Genomic DNA, 25,130 nt, shown 5'->3' with positions numbered 1-25,130 from the left:
AAGTGTACAGCCTTATGTACTCTTACGTACATAATTTTTAATTTTCAGGAGCCATATACACCCATGTTTACTAGAACACAAATCAAAAATGTGCAGCATACATTTTAAAACTCTGGAGCTTCATGGTAAAATGCTGAAATACAGATGATAATATTTCTCATGAATATGGAGATATAGCATGTTCTTGGATTGGAAGAATCAATATTGTGAAAATGACTATACTACCCAAAGCAATCTACAGATTCAACGCAATCCCTATCAAATTACCAATGGCGTTTTTTACAGAACCAGAACAAAAAATCTTAAAATTTGTATGGAGACACAAAAGACCCCAAATAGCCAAAGCAGTCTTGAGGGAAAAAAACGGAGCTGGAGGAATCAGACTCCCTGACTTCAGACTGTACTACAAAGCTACAGTAATCAAGACAATATGGTACTGGCACAAAAACAGAAACATAGATCAGTGGAACAAGATAGAAAGCCCAGACATAAACTTACGCACCTATGGTCAACCAATCTATGACAAAGGAGGCAAGGATATACAATGGAGAAAAGACAGCCTCTTCAATAAATGGTTCTGGGAAAACTGGACAGCTACGTGTAAAAGAATGAAATTAGAACGCTCCCTAACACCATACACCAAAATAAACTCAAAATGGATTAGAAACCTAAATGTAAGACCGGACATTATAAAACTCTTAGAGGAAAACATAGGAAGAAGACTCTTTGACATAAGTCACAACAAGATCTTTTTTGATCCACCTCCTAGAGTAATGGAAATAAAAACAAAAATAAACAAATGGGACCTAATGAAACTTCAAAGCTTTTGCACAGCAAAGGAAACCATAAACAAGATGAAAAGACAACCCTCAGAATGGGAGAAAATATTTGCAAATGAATCAATGGACAAAGGATTAATCTCCAAAATATATAAACAGCTCATGCAGCTCAATATTAAACAACCCACTCCAAGAATGAGCAGAAGACCTAAATAGACATTTCTCCAAAGAACACATACAGATGGCCAAGAAGCACATGAAAAGCTTCTCAGCATCACTAATTATTAGAGAAATGCAAATCAAAACTACAGTGAGGTATCTCCTCACACCAGTTAGAATGGGCCTCATCAGAAAATCTACAAATAACAAATGCTGGAGAGGGTGTGGAGAAAAGGGAACCCTCTTGCACTGTTGGTGGGAATGTAAATTGATACAGCCACTATGGAGAACAGTATGGAGGTTCCTTAAAGAACTAAAAATAGAATTACCATGACCCAGCAATCCCACTACTGGGCATATACTCAGAGAAAACCATAATGCAAAAAGACACATGCACCCCAGTGTTCATTGCAGCACTGTTTACAATAGCCAGGTCATGGAAGCAACCTAAATGCCCATCGACAGACGAATGGATAAAGAAGATGTGGTACCTATATACAATGGAATATTACTCAGCCATAAAAAGGAACAAAATTGAGTTATTTGTAGTGAGGTGGATGGATCTAGAGACTGTCATACAGAGTGAAGTAAGTCAGAAAGAGAAAAACAAATATCGTATATTAACGCACATATGTGGAACCTAGAAAAATGGTACAGATGAACTGGTTTGCAGGGCAGAAATTGAGACACAGATGTAGGGAACAAACGTATGGACATCAAGGGAGGAAGGTGGCGGTGGGGGCGGGGGTTGGTGGTGCTGTGATGAATTGGGTGATTGGGATTGACATGTATACACTGATGTGTATTAAATTGATGACTAATAAGAATTTGCTGTATAAAAATATAAATAAAATTCAAAAAAAATATTTCTCATGAATACAAAAACGTTTTCTCCAGAGTTTCTATAATTTTACATTTGTAAGTTGGAAATAGGAGGAACTCGTGTTTTTAGATGCCTAAATTTTTTAGCTCAATTTTTGTATACGTAGATAATGGGAATTCAGAGCAATTTATCTCAGCCTCCTCAGCAACCATCTCCTTGTCAGTTCCACATATGCTCCATTTGTCTTCAGTGCTACTCTCATCCTTAAGCTCTTGAGGCCTCAGTTTTCACAGCTGTAGACTGGGAACAATAGCTGAACACAAGATTGTGCTGATCAAGTGAGATAATGTATAGAAGGAGGTTCACGTGACATTTGCATGTAGGAAGACATCAATAAATGGTGTTTTGTTATTATTATTATCAACTGATGCTGGATTTAGGGGACCTACAGAAACAGTGGCATAATTGTATTGAACTATATAATATTCTTTCTCAGGTGGATGGGCTAAGCCTGAAGTGAGATTGCCAGATTTATGTCCTTTCTAGATGAAATGTGGATCCTTTAGCAACAGGAGGTAAGAGATATATGGTTTACATGTGGACTTCTGGTTATGACTCTTTTTAACTGATGAGTTATCATGTTGGAATTGGTGTAACTCTGAAGAGAATATTTCCAAACAGTCTTCAAGGAATGTCATGTAGCATTTATTAGAGTCCCTCCAACAGGGACACTTCCCACTTGCTTTGATTTAGTGACATTACTGCTGGTTAAAAGCCTTAGGTAAGGCCACACACAGTGGCTGGCGATTTGGATAATTAGAAGGAATGGCAGAGGCCTGTCTCTTTACAAGGAAGTTAGCAGTGACATGCAATTAAAGCAAACCACGGAGGGATGCTGGGTAGCTCTAAGGATTATAGTGGATCGAGTGGAATCAAACCATACTTACAGATTTCCCTCTCCCACAAAGGATTTCTGCTTGCCTATTTTTAAAACATATTCCGGAGATAACTATGCTATTTCACACAAGCAGAACAAAAAGAACAATATAACTCACTGCATGGTAAATTTCCTCATAATTTTGTGGACTGCAATGGCCAGTTGGTGAAGCTGTTTGTCCATTGGAATCTTGATAAGGCATCTGAACCTTGAGTATCATACATTTATTGGGGTGGTGTTTTCTGCTTGAAAAGATGCTTTCATGTCTGTTACCTATTTTGATGCCCACAACTGTATGAAGTGAGGTGAGGAGTCGCTATGATGTCCATTTCAAACATAAAGAAATGGAAACTGAGCTCTGAGAAGGGATTTGCCCCAGTTTGTTTATGGGAGAGGAGAGTAAAACACCAGTTACGTGACTTACAGTGCAATACTCTTTCCGACACATGGAACCGTCTTCTCCAGCATAAATGTGCATTCTTGCTTTCTTAGCTTTTCCAGGGTTCAGTTTTCTTTCCGTCTCCTCCTGAGTCCCTGCAGTGGTCATGAGTGCCTTAGAGAATGAGCTGAAAAATGCACACACATGCACACACGTAAAAAATTGTATCACCTTCAGACCACCTCCTTCTAAAATCTGTGTGGGCAGCAGTATAGGGTTTGTGGAAAATACTAGTCTGAGCTTGTTGGGGCACATGGCCTTCTGAGGGGGAAAAGTCGCACCACGAAGGTTTGTTCGGCCTTAATGGCACTGGGTGTCGCTCAGCTCATGTCAGCTTGGTTCAAACCTCACAGCAACCTTCAAAGGTGAATATTATTGGGCCCATTTTATAGATGAGGGCACTATGAACACTTTAGTGGAATTTGAAGCCGGAGGGAAACTTTTCACCACAGTGCTGCACATCCTCCCAAAGTGGTGACAGTCTGTTGGTGATGAGCTATTCTCCTAGTGGTCAGCCCATGCTTGTGTGTAATGGTATGGCTGGGAAGGGGGAAAGGAGGTTTCTAGAAGCCTTTCAGCAGCAAGGATTCCTTGGGGAAATCCTTTCCTTGGGGGTGACAGGTTGGAACTCTTACCAGGGGTAGAAATGTGAAGTGTGAAAGAAGTGTTGAGATACAGGGATAGAAAAGAACATGGTGGCATCCACAGGGTGGTCTGTTTCTCTTGGGATGTGTGTTGGATATCCAGCTGTTGTATTAATTTTTATAGATTCCATGCTACATTCTTGCTAACTTGGCAAATGATTCATGAAGTTACTGTAATGGGGTGAGTAAACTCATGGGTAGAGCTGGGGCTGGGAGAAAGGAAAAGGCAAATCCCTACAGTTGGGGTTTCCTGAGCCATAAATAACGGCCATGTTGCCATTCCCAGCAATATGCTTCTGTCATTAATTAACTTTTATGGAAAGCTATGGTGTTCATGACTTTGGCCTCTCCTCACTCTTGATCTATGTGGTGTTATGTGGTGTAGACAGCAGTGCTCACAGGTGGGATTTGTCTGACAGGGGAATCTGAATTAGCTGATGTGAAATGCCCACTAATATATGGCATGGCCCTGCAGAGGGCGAGTGCATGGGGAGAAAGCAACCATGACACGCTCCCTGTTCCTGCCGATTGTTTTTTCAGCGCCTACACATGTGATCAGAATATCCTGTTCTCTGTTAGGTTAAACTTTAAGTGTGAGATTTTTTTGGTGTTGTTAGAGAATGCTGAGCTGTCGCTCTAGGATTTGGTGATGTGGTGCTCTATGCTTGAGACATGAGCAATAAAGATGGAAAGTTCCTAGAGACACAGGACAGCTCCCATCTATCAGAGCCAAATGGGGCGATCCCAGGCCAGCCTTTTGAGATGCCCCACGGTAGAGTTAACATCACACCAGAAAATTATCCCTCACCTTTAACCTAAAGTCTTCCAGCTTGGTTTCCAGAACAGTTGTTTTTAAACATTAGCATACATCAGAATCGCCTGGAGGGCTAGATAAAACACAGATTGCTGGGCCTCTCCTTCGCAGTTCCTCTTTTCTCTCTAGATTAATTGAGATATTATTGACATACAACACATGTAAGCTTAAGGTGTACAATATGATAATTATATACATGTAATTATTGCAAAATGATAACCACTATAAGGTTAGTTAACACCTCTACTATCTCACATAATTATGATTTTTTTGTTTGTGGTGATATTTAACATCAACTCTCTTAATTTTCAAGTTTGTAATACAGTATATTTAATTATAATCACCATAATATGCACTAGAGCCCGATCTTCTTACTCCTATAGTTTGGAGTTCGTAGCCTATAACCAACATGTCCCCATTTCCCCCACCCCCAGCCCCTGGCAACCACCATTCTACTCTCTATTTCTATTAGTTTGGCTTTTCTTAGATTCCACACGTAAGTAAGAACATAGAGTATTTGCCTCACTTTGTCTTATTTTGCTTAGCATAATAAGTTTTATTCATGTTGTTACAAAAGGCAGGCTTTCTTCTTTATGGCTGGATAATATTCCATTTTGTGTGTGTGTGTGTGTGTGTGTCTGTGTGTCTGTGTGTGTGTGTGTGTGTGTGGTGTGTGTATATATACACACCAGATCTCTAGAGTTTGTTTTTTTTTACATGGTCTTCTGTGCAGTTTTTTTTCTCCTTTTTATTTTGATTTATTTATTTAACATCTTTATTGGAGTATAATTGCTATACAATGATGTGTTCGTTTCTGCTTTATAACAAAGTGAGTCAGCTATATATACACATATATCCCCGTATCTCCTCCCGCTTGCATCTCCCTCCCACCCTCCCTATCCCACCCCTCTAGGTGGTCACAAAGCACTGAGCTGATCTTGGTGCTGAGGTATGTAGCTGCTTCCCACTAGCTATCTATTTTACATTTGGTAGTATATATAAGTCCATGCCACTCTCGCACTTTGTCCCAGCTTACCCTTTCCCCTTCCTGTATCCTCAGGTCAGTTCTCTACGTCTGCATCTTTATTCCTGTCCTGCCCCTAGGTTCTTCAGAACCATTTTTTTTTAGATTCCATATATATGTGGCAGTGTACAGTATTTATTTTTCTCATTCTGACTTACTTCACTCTGTATGACAGACTCTAGGTCCATCCATCTCACTACAAATAACTCAATTTCGTTTCTTTTTATGGCTGAGTATTATTCCATTGTATATATATGCCACATCTTCTTTATCCATTCATCTGTCGATGGACACTTAGGTTGCTTCCACGTCCTGGATAGTGTAAATAGTGCTGCAATGAACATTGTGGTACATGACTCTTTTTGAATTACGGTTTTCTCAGGGTATATGCCCAGTAGTGGGATGGCTGGGTCATATGGTAGTCCTATTTTTAGTTTTTTTAGGAACCTCCATACTGTTCTCCATAGTGGCTGTATCAATATACATTCCCAGCAACAGTGTAGGAGGGTTCCCTTTTCTCCACACCCTCTCCAGCATTTATTGTTTGCAGATCTTTTGATGATGGCCATTCTGAGAGGTGTGAGGTGATACCTCATTGTAGTTTTGATTTGCATTTCTCTAATGATTAGTGAGTGATGTTGAGCATTCTTTCATGTGTTTGTTGGGAATCTGTATATCTTCTTTTGAGAAATGTCTGTTTAGGTCTCCTGCCCATTTTTGGATTGGGTTGTTTGTTTTTTGGATATTGAGCTGCATGAGCTGCTTGTAACTTTTGGAGATTAATCCTTTGTCAGTTGCTTCGTTTGCAAATATTTTCTCCCATTCTGAGGGTTGTCTTTTGGTCTTGTTTATGGTTTCCTTTGCCGTGCAAAAGCTTTTAAGTTTCATTAGGTCCCATTTGTTTATTTTTCTTTTTATTTCCATTTCTCTAGGAGGTGGGTCAAAAAGGCTCTTGCTGTGATTTATGTCATAGAGTGTCCTGCCTGTGTTTTCCTCTAAGAGTTTTATAGTGTTACATTTAGGTCTTTAATCCACTTTGAGTTTATTTTTGTGTACGGTATTAGGGACTATTCTAATTTCACTCTTTTACATGTATCTGTCCAGTTTTCCCAGCGCCACTTATTAAGGAGGCTGTCTTTTCTCCATTGCATACTCTTGCCTCCTTTATCAAAAATAAGGTGACCATATGTGAGTGGGTTTATCTCTGGGCTTTCTATCCTGTTGCATTGATCTATATTTCTGTTTTTGTGCCAGTACCATACTGTCTTGATTACTGTAGCTTTGTAGCATAGTCTGAACTCCGGGAACCTGATTCCTCCAGCTGCGTTTTTCTTTCTCAAGATTGCTTTGGCTATTCGGGGTCTTTTGTGTTTCCATACAAATTGTGAAATTTTTTGTTCTAGTTCTGTGAAAAAAAACCATTGGTAGTTTGATAGGGATTGCATTGAATCTGCAGATTGCTTTGGGTAGTATAGTCATTTTCACATTGTTGATTTTTCCAATCCAAGAACATGGTATATCTCTCCATCTGTTTGTATCATCTTTAATTTCTTTCATCAGTGTCTTGTAGTTTTCTGCATACAAGTCTTTTGTCTCCTTAGGTAGGTTTATTCCTAGGTATTTTATTCTATTTGTTGCAGTGGTAGATGGGAGTTTCCTTAATTTCCCTTTCAGATTTTTCATCAGTAGTGTATAGGAATGAAACGGATTTCTGTGCATTAATTTTGTATTCTTCTACTTTACCAGATTCATTGATTAGCTCTAGTAGTTTTCTCGTAGCATCTTTGGAATTTTCTATGTATAGTATCACGTCATCTGAAAACAGTGACAGTTTTATTTCTTTTTTTCCGATTTGTGTTCCTTTTATATTTCTTTTTCTTCTCTGATGGCTGTGGCTAAAACTTCCAAAACTATGTTGAATAACAATGGTGAGGGTAGGCAACCTTGTCTTGTTCCTGATCTTAGAGAAAATGGTTTCAGTTTTTCACCACTGAGAATGATGTCGGCTATGGGTTTGTCATATATGGCCTTTATTATGTTGAGGTAAGTTCCCTCTATGCCTACTTTCTGGAGAGTTTTTATCATAAATGGGTGATGAATTTTGTCAAAAGCTTTTCTGCATCTATTGAGATGATCGTATGGTTTTTCTCCTTCAATTTGTTAATATGGTATATCACATTGGTTGATTTCATTTATTGAAGAATCCTTGCATCCTGGGGTAAACCCCACTTGATCATGGTGTATGATCCTTTTAATGTGCTGTTGGATTCCGTTTGCTAGTATTTTGTTGAGGATTTTTGCATCTATGTTCATCAGTGATATTGGCCTGTAGTTTTCTTTGTGACATCTTTGTCTGGTTTTGGTATCAGGGTGATGGTGACCTCGTAGAATGAGTTTGGGAGTGTTCCTCCCCCTGCTATATTTTGGAAGAGTTTGAGAAAGATAGGTGTTAGCTCTTCTCTAAATGTTTGATAGAATTCACCTGTGAAGCCATCTGGTCCTGAACTTTGGTTTGTTGGAAGATCTTTAATCACAGTTTCAATTTCAGTGCTTGTGATTGGTCTGTTTACGTTTTCTATTTCTTCCTGGTTCAGTCTCGGAAGGTTGTTTTTTTTTAGGAATTTGTCCATTTCTTCCAGGTTGTACATTTTATTGGCATATAGTTGCTTGTAGTAATCTCTCATGATCCTTTGTATTTCTGCCGTGTCAGTTGTTACTTCCCCTTTTTCATCTCTAATTCTGTTGATTTGAGTCTTCTCCCTTTTTTTCTTGAAGAGTCTGGCTAATGGTTTATCAATTTTGTTTATCTTCTCAAAGAACCAGCTTTTAGTTTTATTGATCTTTGCTATTGTTTCCTTCATTTCTTTTTCATTTATTTCTGATCTGATCTTTATGATTTCTATCCTTCTGCTAACTTTGGGGTTTTTTTTGTTCTTTCCCTCATTGCTTTAGGTGTAAGTTTAGATTGTTTATTTGAGATGATTCTTGTTTCTTGAGATAGGTTTGTATTTCTATAAAGTTCCCTCTTAGAACTGCTTGGTGCATTCCATAGGTTTTGGGTCGTCATGTTTTCATTGTCATTTGTTTCTAGGTATTTTTTGATTTCCTCGTTATCTTCAGTGATCTCTTGGTTATTAAGTAGTGTATTGTTTAGCCTCCATGTATTTGTATTTTTTACAGATTTTTTCCTGTAATTGTTATCTAGTCACATAGCATTGTGGTTAGAAAAGATGCTTGGTGTGATTTCAGTTTTCTTAAATTTACCAAGGCTTGATTTGTGACCCAAGATATGATCTATCTTGGAGAATATTGCATGAGCACTTGAGAGGAAGGTGTATTCTGTTGTTTTTGGATGGAATGTGCTATAAAGATCAATTAAGTCTGTCTTCTTTAATGTATCTTTTAAAGCTTGTGTTTCCCTATTTAATTTCATTTTGGATGATCTGTCTGTTGGTGAAAGTGGGGTGTTAAAGTCCCCTACTATGACTGTGTTACTGTTGATTTCCCCTTTTATGCCTGTTAGCATTTGCCTGATGTATTGAGGTGCTCCTATGTTGGATGCATAAATATTTACAATTGTCATATCTTCTTGGAGTGATCCTTTGATCATCATGTAGTGTCCTTTTGTCTCTTGTAACAGTCTTTATTTTAAAGTCTATTCTGTCTGATATGAGAATTGCTACTCCAGCTTTCTTTTAATTTCCATTTGTATGGAATATCTTTTTCTGTTCCCTCACTTTCAGTATGTGTGTATGTTTCCCTAGGTCTGAAGTGGCTCTCTTAAAGACAGCATATATATGGGTCTTGTTTATGTATCCATTCAGCCAATCTGTGTCTTTTGGTGGAAGCATTTAATCCATTTACATTTAAGGTAATTATCAATATGTATGTTCCTGTTACCATTTTCTTAATTGTTTTGGGTTTGTTATTGTATGTCTTCTCCTTCTCTTGTGTTTCCTGCCTAGAGAAGTTCCTTCAGCATTTGTTGTAAAGCTGGTTTGGTGGTGCTGAATTCTCTTAGCTTTTGCTTGTCTGTAAAGGTTTTAATTTCTCCGTCAAATCTGAATGAGCTCCTTGCTGGGTAGAGTAATCTTGGTTGTAGACTTTTCCCTTTCATCACTTTAAATATGTCCTGCCATTCCCTTCTGGCTTGCAGAGTTTCTGCTGAAAGATCAGCTGTTAACCTTATGGGGATTCCCTTGTATGTTATTTGTTGCTTTTCCCTTGCTGCTTTCAATATTTTTTCTTTGTATTTAATTTTTGATCGTTTGATTAATATGTGTCTTGGCGTATTTCTTCTTGAATTTATCCTGTATGGGACTCTCTGTGCTTCCTGGACTTGATTGACCATTTCCTTTCCCATATTAGGGAAGTTTTCAACTATAATCTCTTCAAATATTTTCTCAGTCCCTTTCTTTTTCTCTTCTTCTTCTGGGACCCCTATAATTCCAAGTGTTGTTGCATTTAATGTTGTCCCAGAGGTCTCTGAGACTTTCCTCAATTCTTTTCATTCTTTTTTCTTTATTCTGCTCTGCAGTAGTTATTTCCACCATTTTATCTTCCAGGTCACTTCTCTGTTCTTTTCCTCAGTTATTCTGCTATTGATTCCTTCTAGAGTATTTTTAATTTCATTTATTGTGTTGTTCATCACTGTTCGTTTGCTCTTTTGTTCTTCTAGGTCCATATTAAACATTTCTTGTATTTTCTCCATTCTATTTCCAAGATCTTGGATCATCTTTACTATCATTACTGCGAATTCTTTTTCAGGTAGACTGCCTATTTCCTCTTCATTTGTTTGGTCTGGTGGGTGTTTACCTTGCTCCTTCATCTGCTGTGTGTTTCTCTGTCTCTCATTTTGCTTAACTTACTGTGTTTGGGGTCTCCTTTTTGCAGGCTGCATGTTCGTAGTTTGCGTTGTTTTTGGTGTCTGCCCCCAGTGGGTGAGGTTGGTTTAGTGGGTTGTGTAGGCTTCCTGGTGAAGGGGACTAGTGCCTGTGTTCTGGTGGATGAGGCTGGATCTTGTCTTTCTGGTGGGCAGGACTGCATCCGGTGGTGTGTTTTGGGGTGTCTGCGACCTTATTGTGATTTTAGGCAGCCTCTCTGCTAATGGGTGGGATTGTGTTCCTGTCTTGCTAGTTGTTTGACATAGGGGGTCCAGCACTGTAGCTTGCTGCTTGTTGAATGGAGCTGGGTCTTATTGTTGAGATGGAGATCTCTGGGAGAGCTTTTGCTCCATTTGATATTATGTGGAGCCAGGAGTTCTCTGGTGGACCAATGTCCTGAACTTGGCTCTCCCACCTCAGAGGCACAGGCCTGACATCTGGCTGGAGCACCAAGACCCTGTCAGCCACACGGCTTTTGGGAAGTCTGAGGTCTTCTGCCAGCAGTCAGTAGGTGTTCTGTAGGAGTTGTTCCACATGTAAATGTATTTCTGATGTATTAGTGAGGAGGAAGGTGATCTCCAGTTCTTACTCCTCCACCATCTTGAAGGTCTCTCTGTAGAGTTTTTGATTTTTCTGGAGTCAGGCCTGAGAATTTACATTTGTAACAAGGTCCCAAGTGCTGCTGCTGCTGCTGTTTCAGGGACCAAGTTTTGAAAAGCATTGCTCTAGACTATGATTATGAGGGTAATAGGTAAAAGCATGAGTTTTGGAGTCAGAGAGCCCTGGATTCAAATCCTGCTCTGTCACTGTGAAATTATGGAAAAGTTGCCAAGCCTAGACGTCCTTATCTGTAGAAAGGGGATTGCAAACATCTGATTTGGTTTGGTTTGATTGGGTAAGGATTAAATGAGATAATCTATGTAACTTGCTTAGCGCAGTGTCAGGCACATGGAAGTGACTTCGCAGATGTGAACTTGTGATATTGGTAGTGTGCCTCTTAGAGTTAGGGTCACCAGAACTGCTGGCCCAAATGTTAAGGCAGAGACATCTATTTAGGGCAGTCTCTTTGAAAGTTAAGAAAGTCAGAGAAAATGTAGATGTGAAGAATTGTAAAACAGAGAACATGGGACCATATTCTGTAAGACTTTCTGATATGCTACAAAAAGAAAAAAACAAGAGATCTGTCTTGCATCAAATAGTGAGAGAGTCATCCTCCAAAAGGTGAAGTTTAAAAAGGGGGGTAGAAATGGAAATCCTGAACTGGACATTGGGACTATTTTTATTTAACATGTAATTCCCAACAAGTATATGCAGAGTGGAGTTTTTTCCACAATGGGCTTTTGAAGTGAAGGGATGAAGAACATGTAAGTGAGGGAAAGCAGGATACAGTACAAGGCACAGCACTGTATATGAGCTTATTTATTTGCAAAGATAGTACATGCTTGGGCCAGTTATAAAGCAAGAAATGTTTGTCATCCTGGGACCAGATGTCTCCTGTCTTCATCTTCATCCTACTTCTGGCTCTCCATGTGCTCTTTACTCAGTGGTGTGTATTGTAGCTTTCCATCTCCTTCTCAAGCTGCACCTCACTAGCAAAATAATTCCCAAGGAAGAATTTACAAAAATTGTTAGCATAGTGTAAAATTATGTCCTAAACTATGAGCATCCCTAGAATAGCATCTCCTAAGCTGTGTTTCTTGGAACAATGAATAGGTGGTCTGTGGAAAAGCATTCTTGATGTAATATGTATTTCCATATTAAAGGACTGAGAAGTCCTGAAGTTAAAAAAAATAGCTATGTGATTTTGATTAAATCATCCTTTTAAAATATTTTCAACATTTTTCTATAATGAGCATGTATTACTCTTATAATAAAATGTGAATCAAATTACGTTAGGATAAAAAAGAATGCAGTCTAAGCCACCAAATGTAGCTTCCAGCCTTCTTTCTTCTCTACCTGTTACAGATTATTTGTGTCCCCCCCCCCAAATCCATAAATTGAAGCCCCAACCCCCAACCCCCATCTGGAGACTTTGGGAGGTAATTAAGTTTAGATGAGATTATGAGCTTGGGGTCCTTATGATGGGATTAGTGTCATTCTCAGCAGAACAAGAGAGACCAGAGCTTTTTCTTTCTCTGCCATGTGAGGATACAGCAAGAAGGCCGCCATCTACAAACGAGGGAGCAGGCCCTCACCAGATGTTAAATCTGCTGGCACCTTGATCTCAGACCTCCCCGTCTCCAGAATGTGAGAAATAAATATTTAGGGTTTAGCCATACAGTCTTTTGCATTATGTTACAGTAGCTCAAACTGACTAAAACACTACTCTTCCCTCACTTCTGTGGAAAAACTAAGGATGGCATGATGTCAGATTCTAAAATAACATGTTCTTAAAATGCCATTTTTGAAGGATAACTGAATGTACATAGTTTGTATAATTGTTGAATGCCTCAAATATTTGCCATATGGAAAATCTGCTTCATCCCAATTAAAGCCATGAATCCACAGTCACCCTGAGCAATTAATTGTTCAACCTACTTAGTCTAAATTGGGTCAATCAAATCATGGGACATAAGAACTTACGGTGGCAGGAGAACCACAGAACCGAGGAACTATATCCAACTTCACTCTTCTAAGCTTGAGCACAGGCACATGGTCATGGACATCAGTGCTACATTTGTAGGCAACAACTCAGCGAGCAGGCTTTTCCTGAGAAAGGAGATCTTCTCCCAAGATTGGGTTCAGTACAGACTGTAAGGGCCTAACCTCATATCCTTTGGAAATCTCGACTTCACCCCTGGGAAGTGTTTAAAACTTCAGTTGGGGTGTGGTTGTTCTATAGGTCACATTCTTCTTGGGGAGAGAGCATTTGAGGTCTCTGGTATTTTGAGGATAATCAGGGGCCTAGCACTATCAGGTGAGATGCCTTTGGAAAGAAACTGAAGTGTGTGTTAAAATTAGGTTAGAAAACAATATATGTTTGACATTCTAGAAAGCAACTTCAGGCTGTTGAGTCCAACAGTGTGGCACAGTTTTTCCAGTAGGCGATGGAGAAGTTCAACAAGGCTTGTCTCTCTTTGGTGGAAATGACATGTAATCCAAATTGGGTAAGTATCACCCAGGCCAGCAAAGTTGATTAGACTTCTGTCTCAAGTGGGCATTGAGGTCATGATCACACTTTGATCTTATGGAGGGGTGCCACCTGCAAGCAGCAATAGGCCATTTGGGCTTTCCTGAGCAGAGGTCAAACTCGAGGCAATGTGGACACAGGAGTTACTGTGCTGACCTGTCCAGAGCGCGTGTGAATTAATGACAAAAATTGTTAATTTTGGTAAAAATAAATTTCTTACTGGAAAAAATATTGACTTTTTTTTAAGCAATTTGGGAATTGAATTAAAAACTCAATATTCTTAATTTTTAAGCAGTCAGTTCATTAGTATTAAACTGCCAAATATCTCTTACTGGAAAGGACCACAAGGAGATGAAATAAAACACACTGTAAGGAATTGTACCTGTAAAAGGAAACAATAAGAACAACTGCAGGGCCCACCCCTCGCACCTGGCTCACAGTGGCAGTGGAATTTGGTACTTGGCAAAGTGTGTACTGGGCTCTCCCGTGTGGTTGTGCTTGAAGCATGTCTTGGTGGAGTGTGCTCTCTCTCATTCCTCGTGGCAAACTGTCCTAGTGAGAGGAAGCTCCAGAATTCATGCATAAGACATGTCATGGTAGTAATAATAGCACTTACTCATATTTACATTTATATGTCTGGTCTTTTCTTAATCTATTTCTCAGAAAGAAAACTCTAATACTGAACTGTCTGGTTTAAAACCAGACACATGGCAACCATATTTACTAAAACTTCACTGGCTGCCAGGCAATGTGCTATTTGCATTCACATGTATTATGTGTATTATGTCTTATTAAACCCTTGTAATGGTTCTGTGAGTAAAGTATTCTATTCCTATTGTACAGATGAGGAAACTAGAGCTCTGAGAGGTTAAGTAACTTGCTTAAGGTTATCCAGCTAGTTTCTAATAAGGTAATATGGTCTTGGAATATGTAACCTCACATATCTTTATGTTCCTTTGATATTTGATACACTGAAGTAATGGAAGATTTCCCTAAATCTGCCCTCAAGCTTTTCCTTGATTGATCTGTGAGTTCAGAGCACTTCAAAACTGAAGAGTATCCTTGGGATCTCAGAAAGCATGATGTCTATGAAGTATTAGAAAAAGATCTGAAGAGTATCCTCAATAATCAACTGTTGATAAACTTAAGTGAGACCAGATTTTGCACACACACACAAACACACACACACAAATTCCCCCAACAAGCCATGAAAGACAAGAAGAATTACAGGCTTTGATAGTGACTGGTGTGGTCAGAAGTCACCTCAGGGTCTCAATATACCGTTAAGTTTCAGTACCTACTCAACTGGGGTCACTTACTGGCTACTGGGTGTCTAGTTTGATTAGATTTTCAGACTCTTTATTATTTTCAAAATTTTCAAGAGATCTGGTGCAATGGATAGAACCACATGGAGAGACACTGATGCCTCTTCCATCTTCCTAAGAAAATGCTCAGAAAAATCACATGGTAGTTTTCAGATTGCAGGCTCTTCTAATGGTGTGAATGCTTTAGGCTGTGATTCCTAGAGGTGTGAACGAATTTCTTCCCAAGAGAATTTTTACTCTCCCTTCCACTGATATGTTGGAACTTCCTATAAGGGAGCATTTCACAATAAAACTTCTAGAACCATCAGCTGTATATTAGTACAGACTTGATGAATATGTCTTGGTTTAAATCTGGGACAACAAAAAGGACTTCTGAAATAATGTTGCAAAAAATAAGTATCTTTATCCATTAACTGACTTATGGTTGCATTGGTATAGCCATTTCTATTTCTGAATTAACTAGAGGCATTTCCCCTGGCCTTCTGAAAATTATACAACTCCTAGATTTTACTGACATAATGCTAGGTGGTGGGTACTGTTCCTCAACTTCATTTTAAAAGGTGTAAAGAGAGAGGACCTTCAAGATGGCGGAGGAGTAAGATGTGGAGATAACCTTCCTCCCCCAAAATACATCAAAAATACATGTACATGTGGACAACTCCTGCAAAACACCTACTGAACGCTGGAAGAAGACCTCAGACTTCCCAACAGCCGTGTGGCTGATAGGGTCTTGGTGCCCTGGCCAGCTGTGAGGCCTGAGCCTCTGACGTGAGATAGCTGAGTTCAGGACATTGGACCACCAGACACCTCCCAGCCCCAGGTAATATCAGTCAGTGAGAGGTCTCCCAGGTGGCTCCATCTCAACACTAAGACCCAGCTGCACTCAACGACCTGCAAGCTATAGTGCTGGACACCCCATGGCAAACAACTAGCAAGACAGGAGCACAACCCCACCCACTAGCAAAGAGGCTGCCTAAAATCATAATAAGTTAACAGACACCCCAAAACACACGCAGTGTGTTTTGCAGACACCTCACACAGTCCTGCCCACCAGAAAGACAAGATCCAGCCTCATCCACTGGAACACAGGCACCAGTCCCCTCCACCAGGAAACCTACACAACCCACTGAACCAGCCTTACCCACTGAGGGCAAATGCCCAAAACAACAGGAACTATGAACCTGTAGCCAGCGAAAAGGAGACTCCGAACACAGTAAGTCAAGCAAAATGAGAAGACAGAGAAATACGCAGCAGATGAAGGAGCAAGGTAAACACCCACCAGACCAAACAAATGAAGAGGAAATAGGCAGTCTACCTGAAAAAGAATTCACAGTAATGATAGTAAAGATGATCCAAAATCTTGGAAAAAGAATGGAGAAAATACAAGAAATGTTTCATACGGACCTAGAAGAACTAAAGAGCAAACAAACAGTGATGAACAACACAATAAATGAAATTAGAAATTCTCTAGAAGGAATCAATAGCAGAATACCTGAGGAAGAAGAATGGATAAATGACCTGGAAGATAAAATAGTGGAAATAACTACTGCAGAGCAGAATAAACAAAAAAGAATGAAAAGAATTGAGGGCAGTCTCAGAGACCTCTGGGACAACATTAAACGCACCAACATTTGAATTATTGGGGTCCCAGAAGAAGAAGAGAAAAAGAAAGGGACTGAGAAAATATTTGAAGAGATTATAGTTGAAAACTTCCCTAATATGGGAAAGGAAATGGTCAATCAAGTCCAGGAAGCACAGAGAGTCCCATACAGGATAAATACAAGGAGAATCGTGCCAAGACACATATTGATCAAACTCTCAAAAGTTAAATACAAAGAAAAAATATTGAAAGCAGCAAGGGGAAAGCAACAATTAACATACAAAGGAATATCCATAAGGTTAACAGCTGATCTTTCAGCAGAAACTCTGCCATCCAGAAGGGAGTGGCAGGATATATTTAAAGTGATGAAAGGGAAAAACCTACAACCAAGATTACTCTACCCAGCAGGGATCTCATTCAGATTTGACGGAGAAATTAAAACCTTTACAGACAAGCAAAAGCCAAGAGAATTCACTACCAAACCACTTTACAACAAATGCTAAAGGAACTTTCCTAGGCAGGAAACACAAGAGAAGGAAAAGACGTACAATAACAAACCCTAAACAATTAAGCAAATGGTAATAGGAACATACATATTGATAATTACCTTAAATGTAAATGGATTAAATGCTCCCACCAAAAGATAGACTGACTGAATGGATACAAAAACAAGACCCACATATATGCTGACTACAAGAGACCTACTTCAGACCTAGGGACACATACAGACTGAAAGTGAGGGAATGGAAAAAGATATTCCATGCAAATGGAAACCAAAAGAAAGCTGGAGTAGCAATTCTCATATCAGACAGAATAGACTTTAAAATAAAGACGATTACAAGAGACAGAGAAGGACACTACATAATGATCAAGGGATCATGCCAAGAAGAAGATACAACAATTGTAAATATTTATGCACCCAACATAGGAGCACCTCAATACATAAGGCAAATACTAACAGGCATAAAAGGGGAAATCAACAGTAACACAGTCATAGTAGGGGACTTTAACACCCCACTTTCACCAATAGACAGATCAACCAAAATGAAAATAAATAAGGAAACACAGGCTTTAAATGACACATTAAATAAGATGAATTTAATTGATATTTATAGGACATTCCATCCAAAACCAGCAGAGTACACTTTCTTCTCAAGTGCTCATGGAAAATTCTTCAGGATAGATCATATCTTGGGTCACAAATCAAGCCTTGGTAAATTTAAGAAAACTGAAATCATAATCAAGTATCTTTTCTGACCAAAACGCTATGAGACTAGATATCAATTACAGGAAAAAAACTGTAAAAAATACGAACACATGGAGGCTAAACAATATGCTACTAAATAACCAAGAGATCACTGACGAAATCAGAGGAAATCAAAAAATACCTAGAAACAAATAAAAATGAAACCATGATGACCCAAAACCTGTGGGATGCACCAAAGCAGTTCTAAGAGGGAAGTTTATAGCAATACAGTAATACCTCAAGAAACAGGAAACATCTCAAATTAACAACCTCAACTTACACCTAAAGCAATTAGGGAAAGAAAAACAAAAAACCCCGAAGTTAGCAGAAGGAAAGAAATCATAAAGATCAGATCAGAAATAAACGAAAAAGAAATGAAGGAAACAATAGCAAAGATCAATAAAACTAAAAGCTGGTTCTTTGAGAAGATAAATAAAATTGATAAACCATTAGCCAGACTCCTCAAGAAAAAAAGGGAGAAGACTCAAATCAACAGAATTAGAGATGAAAAAGGGGAAGTAACAACTGACACGGCAGAAATACAAAGGATCATGAGAGATTACTACAAGCAACTCTATGCCAATAAAATGTACAACCTGGAAGAAATGGACAAATTCCTAAAAAAAACAACCTTCCAAGACTGAACCAGGAAGAAATAGAAAACGTAACCAGACCAATCACAAGCACTGAAATTGAAACTGTGATTAAAGATCTTCCAACAAACCAAAGTTCAGGACCAGATGGCTTCACAGGCGAATTCTATCAAACATTTAGAGAAGAGTTAACACCTATCCTTCTCAAACTCTTCCAAAATATAGCAGAGAGAGGAACACTCCCAAACTTATTCTGTGAGGCCACCATCACCCTGATACCAAAAGCAGACAAAGATGTCACAAACAAAGAAAACTAAACGCCAGTATCACCGATGAACATAGATGCAAACAGAATCCAACAGCACAGTAAAAGGATCGTACACCACGATCAAGTAGGGCTTAACCCAGGAATGCAAGGATTCTTCCATAAATGAAATCAATCAGTGTGATACACCATATTAACAAATTGAAGGAGAAAAACCATATGATCATCTCAATAGATGCAGAAAATGCTTTTGACAAAATTCATCACCCATTTATGATAAAAACTCTCCAGAAAGTAGGCATAGAGGGAACTTACCTCAACATAATAAAGGCCATATATGACAAACCCATAGCCAACATCATTCTCAATGGTGAAAAACTGAAACCATTTCCACTAAGATCAGGAACAAGACAAGGTTGCCTACCCTCACCACTGTTATTCAACATAGTTTTGGAAATTTTAACCACAGCCATCAGAGTAGAAAAAGAAATAAAAGGAACCCAAATCAGAAAAGAAGAAGTAAAACTGTCACTGTTTGCAGATGACATGATACTATACATAGAGAATTCCAAAGATGCTATGAGAAAACTACTAGAGCTAATCAATGAATTTGGTAAAGTAGCAGAATACAAAATTAATGCACAGAAATCTGTTTCATTCCTATACACTATTGATGAAAAATCTGAAAGAGAAATTAAGGAAACACTCCCATTTACCACTGCAACAAATAGAATAAAATACCTAGGAATAAACCTACTTAAGGAGACAAAAGACTTGTATGCAGAAAACTATAAGACACTGATGAAAGAAAGTAAAGATGATACAAACAGATGGAGAGATATACCATGTTCTTGGATTGGAAGAATCAACATTGTGAAAATGACTATACTACCCAAAGCAATCTACAGATTCAGTGCAATCTCTATCAAACTACCAATGGCTTTTTTCACAGAACGAGAACAAAAAATTACACAATTTGTATGGAAACACAAAAGACCCCGAATAGCCAAAGCAATCTTGAGAAAGAAAAACACAGCTGGAGGAATCAGGCTCCCGGAGTTCAGACTATGCTACAAAGCTACAGTAATCAAGACAGTATGGTACTGGCACAAAAACAGAAATATAGATCAATGCAACAGGATAGAAAGCCCAGAGATAAACCCACTCACATATGGTCACCTTATTTTTGATAAAGGAGGCAAGAGTATGCAATGGAGAAAAGACAGCCTCTTCAGTAAGTGGTGCTGGGAAAACTGGACAGCTACATGTAAAAGAGTGAAATTAGAACAGTCCCTAACACTGTACACAAAAATAAACTCAAAATGGATTAAAGACCTAAATGTAAGGCCAGACACTGTAGAACTCTTAGAGGAAAACATAGGCAGGACACTCTATGACATAAATCACAGCAAGAGCCTTTTTGACCCACCTCCTAGAGAAATGGAAATAAAAACAAAAATAAAAAAATGCGACCTAATGACACTTAAAAGCTTTTGCACGGCAAAGGAAACCATAAACAAGACCAAAAGACAACCCTCAGAATGGGAGAAAATATTTGCAAGCGAAGCACCTGACAAAGGATTAATCTCCAAAATTTATAAGCAGCTCATGCAGCTCAATATCCAAATAGCAAACAACCCAATCCAAAAATGGGCAGAAGACCTAAATAGACATTTCTCCAAAGAAGATATACAGATTGCCAACAAACACATGAAAGGATACTCAACATCACTAATCATTAGAGAAATGCAAGTCAACGCTACAATGAGGTATCACCTCACACCTGTCAGAATGGCCATCATCTAAAAATCTGTAAACGATAAATGCTGGAGAGCGTGTGGAGAAACTGGAACCCTCTTACACTGTGGGAGGGAACGTAAATTGTGGGTGGGAATGTAAATTGATACAGCCACTATGGAGAACTGTATGGAGGAGGTTCCTTAAAAACTAAAAATAGAACTACCATATGACCCTACCATCCCACTACTGGGCATATACCCTGAGAAAACCATAATTCAAAAAGAGTCATGTACCACAATGTTCATTGCAGCACTGTTTACAATAGCGAGGACATGGAAGCAACCTAAGTGTCCATCGAGAGCTGAATGAATAAAGAAGATGTGGCACATATATACTATGGAATATTACTCAGCCATAAAGAGAAACATAATTGAGTTATTTGTAGTGAGGTGGGTTGAACTAGAGACTGTCATACAGAGTGAAGTAAGTCAGAATGAGAAAAATAAATACTGTACGCTGCCACATATATATGGAATCTAAAAAAAATGGTTCTGAAGAACCTAGGGGCAGGACAGGAATAAAGATGCAGACCTAGAGAATTGACCTGAGGATACGGGAAGGGGAAAGGGTAAGCTGGGACGAAGTGCGAGAGTGACATGGAGTTATATACACTACCAAATGTAAAATAGATAGCTAGTCTGGAGTAGCCACATAGCACAGGGAGATCAGCTCTGCTTTGTGACCACCTAGAGGGGTGGGATAGGGAGGGTGGGAGGGAGATGCAAGAGGGAAGGGATATGGGGATACAAGTATAGGTATAGCTGATTCAGTTTTTTATACAGCAGAAACTAACACAACTGTGTAAAACAATTATACTCCAAAAAAGATGTTAAAAAAAATAAAATGTGTGAAGAGTGTGTGACCTGTCCTCTTTTAGAATCTGCACTCATGATTGATGAATTTGTAAGCATAGCACTTCTGAAGTCTTTGGCAGCATGAGCAGAAGTTGGTTTCTCTGCAATGATATACAGGATTTCTGGGGATGAATGTTTCCTTTTCATTAGAGGCAGAAGACCCATCTATTAGAAGCTGCTCTCTAGTTTTTCAGGCATGTAGAACTATACCAGGGTACTTTACTGGGCCATTAGAAATGTGACCTTTGAATTGGTCAAGAGGTTCAGAAATCCCACAAATTTGGGGGTTGAGAAACGGTGCAGTGTAATGGCCTCACTAGTCTATGGATTTTTTTCATGAAATTTAAGTCCCATATCAATAATTGATAGGGTGGATAATAAGCACTTTTCAAACAATCTGATGTGTTTATCAAATACCCTCAGTTTAAGTGAAGCAGGATAGTGAGAGTTTTTAGAAGAACATACGTTGTGCCTCACAGATGTTGAGAAACACAGCAGGAATGTGTTCAGGGTAACTTTATCTTATATGCTTCAAAATACGATAAGCCTGTCAGCATGTGTAAATGGTAAGGACTCTTATTCACAAGGGATAGAACCTGCCTCAAACAAGCAAGAACACCAAAGGAAACTTACTAGGTCCCAGATCTGGGGAAGCCTGGGGCTGGAGCTGTCTTTGTGACCACATTGACCTACATGACGTCCTTGGCTTGCCTTCTCTCCCTCATTCTAAGTAGTAGCCTTATTGCTTTTCTCCTTCATTCCAAATGCTTCCTTCCTTCATGTAGAATCTTCAGGCTTACATTCATCCAGTTTAACTATTCCACAAAGGAGTAAAAAGAGCTTCTTTCTTGCAGGGTCTTATGCAAAATCCAAAAGAAGGACTCCGTTATTCCTGTAGTGTCCTGTGTTCGTCACAAGCCCACTGTTTCAACAAATGTATGAGGCACTGGTCCATGCAGTGTGAGGAAATCAGAAAAGGACTCTTAAGATCCTGGGCTTCCTACAAAATGGTAGGAGGTATACGGCATTAACAAATACATAATTTGAGGCAGCATGTGAAATTAAGACAAGAGAAATCTAAAACGATGGTAATCAGATCAGCTGACTGTGACCAGAGCTCTTTCATGAGGAAAAATATTTCATCTGTTTATTGAAGAATGGATTAGATTTCAGTGGTGAGAAGTCAGGGGCAAGAGGAGAGTCATTCCAGAAAAAAAGGAATGGTATAAAGAACCACAAAGGGACAGGAAAAAGGGAAGAGTTAGCACCTTGATGTGAATAAAATATGGGTTTTGTAAAGGAAGAAATGTGAACTAAAGTTAGTATGAAATATTGGTATCAGGTCGTACAGGACTTTGAGATCTTCAGCTTTAACCTAGTTGTTTCCACTTAAAACAACAACAACAAAAAATGCTGTGTAGGTCCAGTAAAGGTTTTAGAGCAAGGAGAGGCAGGATCAAATAATTCATTAGAGAGTTTCAAATGGCAGTCATAGTGAGGAAGGATTGGATGGGGAATTTACTGTAGCTGGCCATTTCCTTTTATGTCCCATAACCACCTCACATTCAGTGCCACCTCTCCCATTGTCTTTTTGTGGCTGCATCATTTTCTTAGCAATTCAGCCACGGCCGTTGGTGATAATAGGTGACAACATGGATGAGTCACAGTGCTGTCCTTGAACACCAGTATTTTTATGTGGATGAAAATCAAGTTAAAATGAGTATAGAAGACACACTGAGAGGAAACACATAGCTGTCTCCCAGCCTGGGGGCCAAGGAGCAGGGAAGGTCCTGCCCTCTTCTGCAGGTGAATCGAGCTGGGTGAAGTGAGCTAAAAGTCTAATTGCTGTGGACAGACAGACAGACGGGAACCCCAGATCATTCTGAGCAGTGGCAGGTGGGGAGTCTTTCTTCACCTCTAGCAGCCAATTCCTGGAGACAAGCCCCCTTGCAGTAATACAGAGGTCCCCCAGAGGCTTCATCCAGGTCCAGAAAAACTATCAATATGTATTTGAATACAGGTCAGTGTTATAACCAAGACCTCAAATAATAGTGGCTTAAGTCAGATAGAGGTTCATTTTTCTCAGGCAATAATCTGAGCATAAGCAGACCAGAGCTGACATGGCAGGTCACAGCATTAGCAACACACAGCTTTCTTCTCATGGTTTCATCATGTCCATAATCCTACCATTAGGAGGGGGAAGTGGGACCGTACAAGGGTTCACTGAAAGCTGTAAACGTCATTTCCGCTTACACTCTAATGACCATAATGTAGCCATGTAGCTGCACATAGCTGGAAGTGCTCGGGCCATGTGCTCAGCTAATAATAACAGCTGATGCTTACATAGTGCTTCCTGGAACCAAGCACTGTTCTAAGAGCTTTGCACATGTTGGCATACAACAACCCCATGAGATAAGAACTAGAATTATTCCCATTTTACAGATAAGGTAACCAAGCACAGAGACATGGAGTAACTCACCCAAGGTCATCAGATAGTAAGTGATGGGGGTGACATTCAAACCCTCACTGTCTGATTCCAAAATGTGTGATTTTAACCATTCTGCAATGTTGCCTCTAAATTCAGGGTTCTGTTAGTAAGGGAGAATGAAAATTAGGGGACGATCAGCTATCACTACTCTAGCACCCCAGCATTCATGTTTGTCACACACAGCGATGGCTCCAAGCTTTGGGATACTCTCCGTCATTGCTCTGTTCTCTCCAGTTTTCCACACATTGCCATTCACAACATTCTACGTCCCCACGCCACATCCCTGTAGAGATGGCTGACATGATAACTTCCGGTCTAGCCTCCTGGCTTCCAGCCTCCATACTCCAGCCTCCCCTATACTTCCCCACCAAATGAATCTTTCCTAAATGCCATCTTTTTCATGTCATTCCCCTCTTTAGAAACCAACAGGGATAAGCACTACTTAACTGGATCAACTTCCTTCTTCTAAGCCTGGCCTTCACTTTCACAATTTGGTACCAAACATACATTCCAAACTTACAAATCCCTCCTCAGGGCCCACGCAAATCCTCTCTACAGCTGTCACATTGGTCTGTTTATGCCATATGTGTTCCTGTAACCCAGCTCTCTTGGAAGAAAAGGAAGGGTCACCCATATATATATAGGAAGTTTGCTCGAGTCCTTGGACCACTGAGAATGGCTGCACCTTGCCCCTGTTTGCTTGTCTGAAGTCTACCCATCCCAGCTTGCATCCTACCTGCCCAGTGACTAACTTAGAGTTCTGTTCCCATGTGCACTGAATGAATATATGATCAGTGGCTTACCCACCAGCCCATGACATCCACTCCTCCCTGTGCTCTCATTGCTCCTCCCACCCCTGGCCAAAGGTGTTAGCCCTCTTTCTATGTATATAGTCTTGCACCGCATGAGATGGAGGCCAAGTTTTGTCCTATTGTGATCACCTATTGCAGTGAGGTGCTCAATATACTTTGCTGATTGGCTAGGGGTCGGTCCTAAGTGACTTATTTAGTCACTTTTAAGAATCCTTGTAAGCAACGTAACTTGGAAAATGATTGTCCACTAGTGTTCTACAATAAGCAAAAATGTCACATTAAGTCTGCTGGATTGCCTAATGTTAAATGTAAAGGAAATAAGAATATGGCATCTTTTCCTTTGCCGTGATGTATATTGTCCACGTTAGACAGTCAGAAAAAGTAGATATAGACTTGAAAGGATGTCTCATCCTCAGACACTTTCCTGTATTTTGTATAACAAGAAGTATTAAAGAGTTTTTCCAGATACTTGTAGATAAATTTGAGCTGAAGTTGAACATCTCTTGAATTTTGAA

This window comes from Leucopleurus acutus (assembly GCF_964270905.1).
Source record: "Leucopleurus acutus genome assembly, chromosome: 6".
Taxonomy (NCBI): domain Eukaryota; kingdom Metazoa; phylum Chordata; class Mammalia; order Artiodactyla; family Delphinidae; genus Leucopleurus; species Leucopleurus acutus.
The sequence above is the reverse complement of the archived record's forward strand: the minus strand, read 5'-3'. Positions refer to the sequence as shown.